Raw genomic sequence first — 10,613 nt, forward strand, 5'->3', positions numbered from 1 at the left:
TTTGTTTCTCTTGTTTTGAACTTCTGGTCTTAAGTTTTTGGTTTCAGGTTTTAAATTTTGGTTTTTGGATTTCAGATTTAATGTTTTTGGATTTATTTATGTTGAATAATTTTAATTAATATTTATTTTTAAATAAAAATATTTATATTTATTTTTAAATCCTTCAATAGTTTACACCAATGATGATATATCATCTTATTATTAATTAATGGCGCATGAGATCTATGCACCGCAACAATGGATCAAGTAATCTCCTTATATATAGATAATTAAGTTGATATTATGAGTCAACTCAATACCAATTTAGTACGAAAAATTATATAAAAACTATTTTTAATAAAGTAACAAATATTAATATAATATTTTTTGTCTTTTACTATATATTTTTATATGAAATGTTTAAATAAAACAACTAAAATTAAAATATCTAAGAATTGAAGTCAAGACTAGCATGAGAAAAAAAAAAGGAAAACAATAACACTTTTGAGGATTAATATATGATGCATAGTGTATAGGTCTCATGCAGCATTAACTAATAATAAGATGATATATCATCATTAGTGTAAAATAAAAAAATATTAAAGGATTTAAAAGTAAATACATATGAATTTTAAAATATAATTAAATATAAAATACAATCTTTTGTTTCTCTTTCAGGTTTTGAACTTTGGGTTTCGGGTTTTAGATTTTATGTTTTGGATTTTGGGTTTGTGTTCTTATTTATTTATGTTTATAATTAATATTTATTTTTAAATAATTTTATTTTAAATCTTTTAATATGTTTTTTTACACCAATGATGATGTGTTATCAAATATATGCGTGTGATATAATTAATTGAGCTGATATCATGAATTAACTCAACACCAATTTAATAAGAAAAATTACATGAAAATTATTTTAATAAATTCACAAATATCAATATAATATTTTTTATCTTTAACTACTTTATATGAAATGTTTAAATAAAAAAACTAAAAATAAAATATCCAACACTGATTATATCTACTCTTTTTGACATAAAACTTAAAACTACTCATAACCCTTCTCCAACACATAAATAAGAATATAATGCACTTTAACGCACTCAAACTCACGTCCTCTTGTATTAGCAACAATGCACATCAATCGAGTTAAGACGAATCAACTGAGAATTTTAGTAATTAAAATTAACTTTTTCCATAAGTTTAAAAATTTTAAAAAATTATTGATAATTAAATAAAAGAGTAACCATATTTTATAGAGGTTAAAAATTATTGAAATGCAAGCTCATTTAATGCTGAAATGCAGTTCTCAAACTTAAAAAAAAATTTGTTCTTATAAAAAACAAACAATAAAATTCTGTGTTTAGAAATATTTCTAGTTTTAAATTCGTCTTCACTCAATTAATAATTGTGCTTATTATTTTCATGAGTAGATGATGATTGAATACTGAATTTGAACTTTTAATTTTCGAATTTAAAATCAATACATAATTAATAAGATATTAATTTTTGGGTATTGTAAAGGTGCTAATACTTTCTTCACACGTAATTGATTCTCGAATTTAAATTTTCTTTAATTTTCAAATAATAAACCAACTAATTATCTTTTAAAAGGCGGTTTTATAAGTACCTGATCACACCTAGTTAAAAGATTTGTGACGAATCTTATGTTCTAAATAAAAATTTAATGTTTTAAAATTTTAAAATTTTCATATTTTTCTCAAAATTCGTAAACCTAACTTTGCTCAAAAGAATGGTATCGACAGTAGTCATCCAACTTTTAGTATTTTTTTGTCACCCAATTATGAAAATTTATAAAAAAGAATGGCCATCCAACTATTCAGCCTTTTCTTTTTTGTCACACAACTATATGAATTTTTCTTTTTTGGTCTCCAGCGATTAATTTACTAACGGAAAGATAACTTGATAAGTTGTAAAATTAGCATAATAACAACTTTAACCCTCAACATTTATGCATTGTGTTAATTTAGTCTTGATTTTAAAAAATAACTCTCGACATTTACACATTATGTAATTTGGTCTTTGTAACTCTCTCTTTTGCAGTTTTACTTTTATTTGTGACATTAAGGGTTAATTTTAAAAGAATGAGATAAGTTGAATATTATTATCTTGGATTTTTTGGTGTTTTTATTTTTTGTATATATTTTTTTATCAAATTTAGTTGATAGATTATTTTTTTTAGCTTTTTAGGTGAAAGACTCACAAAGAAAAGCAAAATTGAAAAAAAAATATTACACACTGTGCAAATGTTGAGGGGTTAAATTTGTTAGAATCAAAACTAAATTGACCCAGTATATAAATGTTGAGGGTTAAAAGTTGTTGTTTAACCAATTTTAAAAGTTGCCACATCATCTTCCCATCAACCCTTTAACAATCGGTGACTAAAAAAAAATCAAATAGTTAAGTGACCATTTTGTAACTTTTTATAGTTAGGTGACTATAAGTGTAATTTACCCTTAAATAAACAAAATTTTCATTCATGTCCCAAATTTTCTAAAAAAAGAAACTATATATGATATCGTAAAGGCTATATGCACTAGATAGACTATCGAGGGCATTAAATGACGTACAATAAAAAATAAAAGGGTAAATTCATCATTAATCCCTAAATTATAAGCAAGTTTTCATTTTAGTCACTTAACTAAAAAAGTTGCAATTTGATCACTAAACTATTCAAAAGTTTTCATTTAAGTCACTGAGCTATTAAAATCAATGTTATATGGCTTTCTCTGTTCGCACTACCTGCACCAATTGAAAGCTCTCTTTCTATTTCTTTTCTACAGTTCATATTTTTTTATGAAATAGCTTTGAATGCCATAAATATACAAATCAAAGTTCAAAAAGCTTTTTCTCTGATCTCCAACATTGGCCATCAAATCAACTTAGATCTAAAGTATGTTCTTCTACTCGTCGATGGTTACTGATCCAGCGTACTGATCGTCGAATCATTGCTTTGAGTTTTCTTGTGAAACTTCTAAAATATAACAGTTTAGTGACTAAAATAAAAACTTTTGAATAGTTCGTTGACTTAAATAAAATTTTTTGAATAATTATAATTTGAACAGTTGATTGGCTAAAATATTGCAATGATTTTAAGCTCTCTTTTTAAGTAATCGATTATGACTTTTATAATTAAATATCCTTAGCAGTCTTTTTAAGCTGTTAGTATTATATAATTATTTTACACATGCATTGAAACTAAATAAAATACGAATATTATACATAAATTTTTTGACTGATCCAAGATGAAATTTTATAAAATCTATTTGTTGGGTATATTTATTATCGATAAACATTGGTCTTAGTACGTCTCCTTTAGAATATTTACATTTAATTCGCAATAAATATAAAATATAAAATATGAATATAATTATTTAAATTATTTTTGCTTGGAAAGGAATAAATATATAATTTCTGAAGCTTGGCGGTAATATCTAATACGAAATCCTTGAAAAGAATCGTGTTTGATTGCTAGGTTTGTCTTAACTTTGAATATGGAAATTAAGTAATTTTGAAAAAATGTTCTTCCTTAAAAGTAATTTTGAAAGGGTATAATGATTTTACGTGGGGCTAGTGAATCAAATGATGAAATATTATTAAAAATTTTAATATTATATTATTGTTTTATTTACTGATAATGTATATAATTATACATTGTCAATGCATCAGATATAAATCCATTCTAAATTGGAATCCATATTGGTACAATAAACTTTCAAATTATTTTTAAAAGATCGATTAAGTTCCTTTGAACCTTTTACATCCATTTAAGTCTTTGAACTGACAATTTTGACTAACGAAGTTTTTTTATTAACATTGACCATTAGAAACCAACGTTAATATTGACTTGGTCATTAATGGATATCACATCAACCAACAAATGTTGATGGGTGATTCACGTTAATAAAAAATAAAAATATTTTAAAATTATTGTAAAAAAATGTACACAATAAACTTAAACAAATTGTTTCCCAAGATCATTTGTACAAAAAAAACTATAAAGAATAATTAAAATTATAAATTATTATAAATTAATTAAAAATCATAAAATTTTATAAAATAAATTAAAACAAAGCTTTTCATTATAAATTTTTATAAAATCCATTAATTGAATAAAAGCTTTTAATTAAAATCCATTTGGATCTTTTTTAAAAGTTTCCAAAGATTTTATTTAAAAACATTAAAATTATTATATTTTATAAAAATATTTTTATTTAAATTCCATTTGGTTTTAATAATACATAAACAATTACAAAAAATATATATAAATATAAATTGGTTTTTAATTTTATACGTTTTAATAATTTCTAAAATTTTAATAATTTATAAAAAAAACTTTAGAAAAAATCATTTTAATTATTTTATAATATTTTTTATAAAATTTAATTATTTGAATTATATTTTATAATTTTTTATTTTTTTATAATTTCGAAATGAACCGTGAGAAATGTGTTTTCATATTCAAAGGAACCTGGATAAAAAGGTGTCCATATTTAAATGAATTTGGATAACCATTTATCCAGCATCATTGTACATTTTTTTAAATAATTTCAAAATATTTTTTTATTTTTTATTTTTATTGATGTGGAATTGTCAAGTTAACATTTGTTAGCTAATGTGGCATCTGTTAACAATCATATTAGCGTTGTTGTTAGTTTCTAACGATCAATATTAGTCCAATGACCTTGTTAGTTAAAATTATCAATTCAATGATTCAATTGAGTGGAAAAGATTTGGAGGGATTTAATTGATTTTTTTAAAAAAAAAGTTTGAATGCTTAATAAGCCTATATTATCTTGAATCAATTCTATCAATCATCTCTAAACTCTAAACTATTGCCAATAGTCTTAAAGTAAAATTTAACCGCAACATTTATATCTTTCGTCAATTTGGCTTCTTCTTTTTTTCATTAAATTTGGCCCTTAATCTTTTAAAAAAGAGTCAAATCATTTTTTATAGAAAATCCTGATGAATATGGCATGGCAGCCTATGTAACAATCCACGTGCACTTTATTTTGACATAATACTATTTATTATATGCCACACCAAAAAAAATTTAAAATTATAAAAAATTCAAAAAATAAAAAGTTTATAAAAATTCAAAAAATAAAAGAGTATGAAATACTTGTGGATTGGTATGTGAGCTACCATGTTTAAAAATTTAATGATTAATTTTTAATAAAAAATAGCAAGTCAACTATTTTTTAAAAATTTAATGGTTAATTTTCAATAAAAAATAGCAAGTCAACTATTTTTGAAAGGTTTAAGTTAAATATGATATATTTTTTTAAAGGTTGAGGACTAAATTTAGCTTTAAAAAAAAGACTAAATTATTAATAAAAAAATGTAAATGTTAATGACTAAATTTTTGTTATACCCATTCTTAATTAGTTTAAAACTTCAAAATATGTTAAATAAATCTGTAAAATATCAACATTGTATCAAATAATTTTCTATTAATATAGTAAGTAGTTAATTTAATTGTTAAATGTCAATCAAGATATGATATGCCGCATACTTAAAAACAAACGGATTAAATTGTAAGCTCATGTGTATCTAACACATGAAAAATTTAGTTTTGACGTATTAAAAAATCGATTTCAATAAAATGTTATCTATGTTGTAAGTATATACGTTTGATCGACGTATTTCAAATACACTTTAACTCAAATTTGAATTTGCATTTAGTGCCTCAACTAATTGTTAACATAATAGAAAGGCTTAATTGATATGATATTAATACTTTGAAGACTGAATTAAAACATTTTTAAAATTTAAAATTGAATTTAAAATATGCATAATTTGAGAACATTACGTCATAGTTTAATGTGTTTATGGTAAATTAGTCAATTGTATAATAGTAAACAAGTTACGTTGCCTAGTCCTTGATCAAACCTGACATGCTTTATTATAATAGTAAACATTAACTTCTCTTTACTCAGTTTAATTGTGGGATTGTAATTATCATTTATTTCGGTCTTTATATCGTAAGATTACAACTGTTTAATTTTCTTTTTGTATCTAAAGCATGACCTGATTAATTTTCATAATTACATGCTATTTTGATTTAGAAAATTATTATAAATATTTTTAGCTGTTTTTTTAATGGTTTCATAGATGATCGAACGTAATGTTTTCAACTTAGTTGAAACTCTTAGGCCACATTAAGGGTGTTACAAATTTTTTTAAAAATAACTTTAAAAAAATCATTTATAAAAAACTTTATAATTGTAATTATTTTATAATTTGAATGATTTTTTATAATTTATTATGTTTTTTTAATTTCGAAATGAATATTGAGAAATGTGTCTCTAGATTCAAAGGAACCTAGATAAATTGGTATTTTTATAAAATTTATTTTGGGTATTTTTTCCATTTGTCCAACATCATTGTATACTTTGTAACACCCCACACACAATTTAGATGTTATGGCTGATTCTTGAGGAATTACATAACCTCGTTTTAAACCTAAATTTTGAATTTGAGAAACATGTATCCCGTCATTATTAATTTTTGTAATAAAAATCATGTGCTTTTGTAATTTAATGATAAAAATGCCCAAAATCCGTAAAAAATAAACCAAAACGTAAAACAAAATTAAAAAAACAAGTTCATAGTCCCAAAGTTAAGAAATGAATAAATCATAAACCACATAATAATATTAACCGGAAAATCAATTGGAGCACCCGCGTGTCGTTCGATCCTTACTTTGCTAATTACCTAAGAAGTTAGAAAATTTGGGTGAGCTTACAAAGCTCAGTGTGTAACTTAGCCCATACAAACAGAACAAATAGCATAATCACACAGAAGTTAGCTGTAACGCCCTGATTTTTGGGCCTAGAAGTATTGGGCCTTGAGTCTGGGTTCGGGTGGAAAATGGCCCGAATAATTTGGATGTTATTATTATTATTTAGTATGTTTAGTTTAGTAATTAAATAAATTACAAAAGGTTTATGGTGTGGGAAAAAAGGCCCAAAAGTAAATTTAATTCGAGGCAATTCCTGAATTCTAATTTTTAGAGAGAGGGTTCTGGCGATATGGGCTTTAAAAGTTGAGGTGGTAAAATAGGACACAAAAAGATTTGTGGTAAAGTGGCATGTGACGCCACCTAGGTTGGGGAGTGACGTGTGGATGTTTAGGGGAAGCCAGAGTTCAAGTCATAAGGTAAGCGTATTGTTACTTTTATTTTTTATGTGCATTGCCGGGCATGTGATAGAGCTTAAGTGGAAATTCGGTTAGGGCTTTAGGAAGGTTGGGCCGTGGGTCTGAATGGCCATTAGGGCAAGCTTTATTTTCTTTTTGTTTTTCTGAATTAGGGTTAGCCACCTAGAGTCTTCCCTTTCATTCTATTCTCTTCTCAGTATCTCAAAAAGCCGAAAAATGCAAAGTTAGATCTCCTGAGTGCCGAATTCTTCCTTCTCTTCTCCTCTCTTCTTCTATTTTCTTTTTCTCATTCTTTTCTTCTTTAGGCAAAGCATTCCTATCATTCTACTCATCTCCTCTTTCATTCCCATTCTTTTCTAAACCTCTATAGCTGATTGCCATAAAAGCTGAAATCCCGAAAGTTGTTTCTTGTGTCGATTTCTCCTAGCCAAAATCCTCCTATTTTCTTCACCTCTTTTGGTCGATTTTCACATCCTCTAAACCTCAACCCCTGTCAAAAATACCACACCAAAAACCTCCATACCAAATCATCTTCCTCTTCACAGTTCCAAAAGCCAAAAACAACATAGTTTTTAGGGACGTATAGCAGAATCTTTAGATCTCTAAGATTTGATTTCTGCTAGTGTTTAAGGGCTGGATCTGCATCAAATCTGAGTAGAAACTAAAGTGGAATCATTTTGGTTGAAAAAACCTGAGGTAGGTACTCAAATCTATTCTTTATTTTGGGTTTTAGAAAAGCCAAAATCCCTAAAGGCATAGGGAGGCTGTCGATTGGAGCTTAAGGCTCTAAGGGTTGTAACAATTGATTTGTTTTGGTGTTAGTATGATCCAGAGGCTGCTGATCGAAGGCTTGGACAAGTGGAACGACTAGATCGAGATCTAGTCACTAGTTTTGGCAAAGGGAGGATAGGCAAAGGGAGGATCTCAAGGGCCATATGTATTGATGGCCGATTTTGGTAAGTAAGTTTATGATGGTTGCCATTGTATTTTGGATCTGATATGTCTAGTGACTGATTGTAGGATATCGTGGGAGATTTTGGTAGCAGTTGTCGCAAATCAGGTGTGTAAACGACACCCACTAGTAGACTAGATCGGCAAAAGTCAAAAAGCTGAAATGCCGAAAAGCTGGCATCTCGAGAACTTGCGAGCGTGCGAACGCTCGTGGGATTGTTTGTATTGATAATTTTGATAACTTCAATGGTAAGATTGTAAAGTGCACAATTTCGTGCACCTCGGTGAATTTGGGCTTCGATGGGCCGAAATTGGGTAATGAGCAACGGGCCCATTTCGGTAAAAACGTTCGGTAAGTATTCTGAAGACACGTTAATAACTATAATGAGCATGAAACCCTAAAAAGACTGAAAAAATTACTGAAATACCTCTGTAAGGTAGAATTATTGTAATACCTCTAAAGGGGTAAGTTTACGATTACGCCCCTCGAGGGTAAATAACTGTTCTTACGCTATAATCTGACTGTCTTTCTGAAGCATGCCTTGTTAATTATATATATTCTGCATACATGTCATACTGCATGGGGTTGGGTTTTGTTATGGAGGAAGAACCCGTTCTGGTGGTTGTGCCACATATTCTGATATAAGCAGCTTTGCTGCGAATTATAGTTAGTGTCGCAACCGGTGCTAACACTGTAAGTGTAGGGATGGCGTAGGTGATTTATTCCTCACAGGAAGTGTAGGGATGGACGGAGGCAAGTGCAGGGTTGGATGGGGTTATCATGCATTAATCATATGAGACTATTTTGTTATGGGCCAACTGTATTGAAATGGGCCCAACTGTGTTAATATGGGCAAGGCCCAATATATCTCGACATGTAATAGGGCTACGGCCCAAATTGATACTAACATGGGCTAGGTCCAGTATACTCTGATACTATAAGGGGCTATGGCCCAGATTAATATTGATATGGGCTAAGGCCCAGTTAACTCTAATTTCTAAATAGGGCTTAGGCCCAGTAAAGCTTGAACTGATTTGGGCTCTGGTTGGGATACTTTACACACTGAGTTTTCCAAACTCACCAGCCTTAGATCAGTGGACTTGGAGTTGGAGGGATTCAGAGTGGCCCTGTGGACTATTTAAAATAGGTGTTTATACCTTCACTTTTATTTTAGATTATTTCCTTTATATTTTTGGGTTTTTAATTTGTAATAAGGCCGCTTTGATTATTTTTAATTATTTTTAGTATGTTTTGTTAGCTTAGATATGATGTTATTTTAATTGTTTGAAATTGAATAGCTCTAGGGCACGTTTTAAAAAGGTTACTTGATTTCAAAATATCGCGATAACAAAGCAAGGCTTCCGCAACGAAAACGTTTTTAAAATTAATAACCTTTTCAAATGGTTTTAAATGAATTGGTTTTCCCTAAACAATCACTCAGTTAAAGTGTGGCAATGGTTGTGTGCATGTCTAGGCTTGGATCCGTGAAGAGCTGGGTACTTAAGCAGTCTAATTGACTCACCTCCTCTTTTCTGGCATCCTATCTGGTACACAGCTTCCATTCACTTTAATCTTTAACGAATATATTCTTTAAACACTAAGAAAGACTTTAGATAAAACATGACTTTTCTAGTAATGTTTCAATGTGACACGCCGGATTCGGTCGTAATGTCTGGGCTGGGTTTGGGGTGTTACATTAGCAATCGAACAGAATACACAGCATGACATACTATGGAATGTAACATAATGATCAGATCAAAAATGGATGACATGACATATCATGTGATGCAACACTTAATACAAAACAAATACAGATCCTACCCCTATCCATTACACACCATCTTAATCCATCCTTATACACGAAATAGGGTAATAAATACCCATCTAATCCCACACACCAATAAGTGAGCATATGTCACTATATAGAAAAGTGCAATAAAAGCTGTCATAAATAATGCGGTAATTCACCAAAATCAGACAAGTATGGTCAAGTCATCAGAATTGTAGTCAAGCTGCCAAAACAGATATGTGGTTAAATCACAAGATAAAGTAGATCATTAAACTTTCAACACTTTCTCTGTCACTGAATTATCCCACCCCAATACACATGCAATAAAAGCATAACCAGATATTCAAATGCACAAAGATCAGATATGCTTACATAACAGAATCCTACTAATGATATACTCAAAATTTTCAGATTAGATACAGAATTACCTCAATTATCATGCTTGTAGAAAGTACTCATACAAAGACAAAACCATAAAATCTTATACTAGAAACAATAATATCACTTAGCAAACCCTATAGTATTACTGACCTCGAAACATACTTCGAATAACGTTCTTAATTAAATTTTACAGAAAATGGGCCCAAACACCCATGCAGCCCACACTGCCCATTTAACCCATCCCATGTGGCTCAAACGATCTGGCACACGACGGTGTGGATTGACAGTGGGTTTTTTTGGTTTCGTACCATTTGTTGTTTTTCG

Source organism: Gossypium hirsutum, chromosome A04 (assembly GCF_007990345.1).
Source record: "Gossypium hirsutum isolate 1008001.06 chromosome A04, Gossypium_hirsutum_v2.1, whole genome shotgun sequence".
NCBI classification, from domain to species: domain Eukaryota; kingdom Viridiplantae; phylum Streptophyta; class Magnoliopsida; order Malvales; family Malvaceae; genus Gossypium; species Gossypium hirsutum.